At 56.2% G+C, this 2500-nt stretch overlaps 1 non-coding gene across 1 annotated transcript in view; it reads right to left on the bottom strand.

Annotated features, from left to right (window-relative positions):
• LOC124772096 overlaps positions 1–88 on the bottom strand; it is a 1909-nt gene extending 1821 nt beyond the window's left edge. Inside the window, exon 1 of the ribosomal RNA XR_007013772.1 lies at positions 1–88. This exon is cut by the window's left edge and continues 1821 nt beyond it. This is a non-coding gene — a ribosomal RNA (small subunit ribosomal RNA).
• Between the last annotated feature and the right edge of the window lie 2412 nt (positions 89–2500).

Raw genomic sequence — 2500 nt, forward strand, 5'->3', positions numbered from 1 at the left:
CGGTTTCACCTTAATGCGGCTTGTACTGAGACATGCATGGCTTAATCTTTGAGACAAGCATATGACTACTGGCAGGATCAACCAGGGAGCTGCGTCAACTAGAGCTGAGCAGCCGGCCGCCCGGGAGTGTGTCCCGGGGGCCCGCGCGAACACGCAAGCGTCCGCTCAATCATTCTGCAAACAGGAGGAGGCTGAGCTCCCCTGCACAATACACCTCGAAACCCTCTCAGGTCCCGGCGGCGCGCAGCGCCGTCCCAAGTACTTGGTCGGGTTCGAGAGAGGCGCAATCGCCCGGAGTTAGGCGAGTAGACGCTTTCGGTGCGACCACCCGTGCTCCCAACTGAGCTTGCCGCTGCCGACAGAGGCCCGGGAGCGTGCTGTCGTGGCATTGCCGGCGGGAGACAACACGCGCCACCTACGGTGACCGGCAGCTCCAACGCCAGCGCCACAGAAGGACAAAAGCCCCACTTGGGTGCCGAAGCGAACTCTCCCAGCACAGCGCACGCGCCAACACATCCGCACAGCTGCGATACAAACCACCAGCGAGAACCGCTGGGGCGACCGAGCAGCAGACGGCGTCGCGGCGCCGAGCGCCGGGCGGCGGCGCATCCTCAACGCACACAGTCCTCAATCGGACCAGCACACTGAAGATGTCCACCGCGCTTCGCACCGGGCCCGCGAGGACCTACTTTGGCCGCACGGCGCCGCGCGCAGGGTGCGCCGGCGCGCAGCTGCGACGCCTGCCGCGTCCGTCGGCCGGCGCGCCTGCCACTGGCCGCCCCCACCAGCCGGCTGTAGCGCGTGCGCCCACGCACCGCGCGGCCAGCACGCCGGGAGGCGCCCCCTCACCGGCCGGGGACGGTCCCACCCAGCCACCGCCGCGTATCGCTTCACACCCAGATGCCGTTCAGTTTCGTCGGCATGGTGGGTATCGCTGGAACAACCGGTTAGTACCTCAACCTATCGTCGCCATCACCGATTCACCCCTAGCGAGAACAACCGCACCACAACAGGTTACCATTTGTTCATTTGCGTAACTTCACCAGAAAACGCAGGCGTCCATCGCCATTTGCAACTTCAACGATTATTGCATGCCTGTGTCAGGTGTCACGCCACACTACGTCTGCCCACATACACGCAACAAAATGTGCACGCCTAGACAATACGTGGAAGGTGGCCCCCGTACGTATGCGATGTCCATTGCTCGAACGACTGTCAACCGGCCTCTGTAGCATGTCGCAGATATGGAACGCGGTGCACCATGCCATCACGGTGTGTGAGGAGAGACGACTAGGTCCGAATACATCAACAGACAGCTCATGCTGATCGCCATCCACGGCGTCCGTTCCTCCCACACGTCTCTATGGCGTACCACACTGCAATCCAGCTCTCATAGGGAGACGACACGTAGCTGCGTGCACAATATTTGCACTGTATGGTCCGCCGTTTTTGGGCGCAGTCGTTGTGCGGTCACACATGTGCCACGATGTATCATTCAGTACATAAGGACGAATGTGCAGTACAGATTGTGGTTCACGCGTACGACATCAGCGGACAGTTGACACAGGCCGCACCACAACGTAGCCTGAGTACGTCGCATGCGAAGGGCATTGAACATGCAAACTTCTCACCAACCAGCTTGCGAAGGCAGGGGGCAAGGTGGGGACGTGGGGAGGGGCGGCATGTACGTCCTGCTGCCATCCACATTACAGTGTACAGCAGGAGCATGTGGAAAGTGAGCAAGACTTGCAAGGTGTTTAACATGAAGCGATACACAGGGGTGCGGGCAGTGCGAGTAGCGAACTATATTGCGAGGGTTGCGGGTGGGCAACACTACAGTAATTGAACGAGTCGTATAACAATTACAGAGCAGGTTTAGGCGACAACGTGGTTACGTTAAGGCGACAACATGGGTTAGGTTAAGGCACAACATGGGTTAGGTTAAGGCACAACATGGGTTAGGTTAAGGCACAACATGGGTTAGGTTAAGGCACAACATGGGTTAGGTTAAGGCACAACATGGGTTAGGTTAAGGCACAACATGGGTTAGGTTAAGGCACAACATGGGTTAGGTTGAGGCACAACATGGGTTAGGTTGAGGCACAACATGGGTTAGGTTGAGGCACAACATGGGTTAGGTTGAGGCACAACATGGGTTAGGTTGAGGCACAACATGGGTTAGGTTGAGGCACAACATGGGTTAGGTTGAGGTACAACATGGGTTAGGTTAAGGTACAACATGGGTTAGGTTAAGGTACAACATGGGTTAGGTTAAGGTACAACATGGGTTAGGTTAAGGTACAACATGGGTTAGGTTAAGGTACAACATAGGTTAGGTTAAGGTACAACATAGGTTAGGTTAAGGTACAACATAGGTTAGGTTAAGGTACAACATAGGTTAGGTTAAGGTACAACATAGGTTAGGTTAAGGTACAACATAGGTTAGGTTAAGGTACAACATAGGTTAGGTTAGGTTAGGTTAGGTTACACGTTGTTGTAC

Source organism: Schistocerca piceifrons, unplaced genomic scaffold (assembly GCF_021461385.2).
Source record: "Schistocerca piceifrons isolate TAMUIC-IGC-003096 unplaced genomic scaffold, iqSchPice1.1 HiC_scaffold_936, whole genome shotgun sequence".
Taxonomy (NCBI): domain Eukaryota; kingdom Metazoa; phylum Arthropoda; class Insecta; order Orthoptera; family Acrididae; genus Schistocerca; species Schistocerca piceifrons.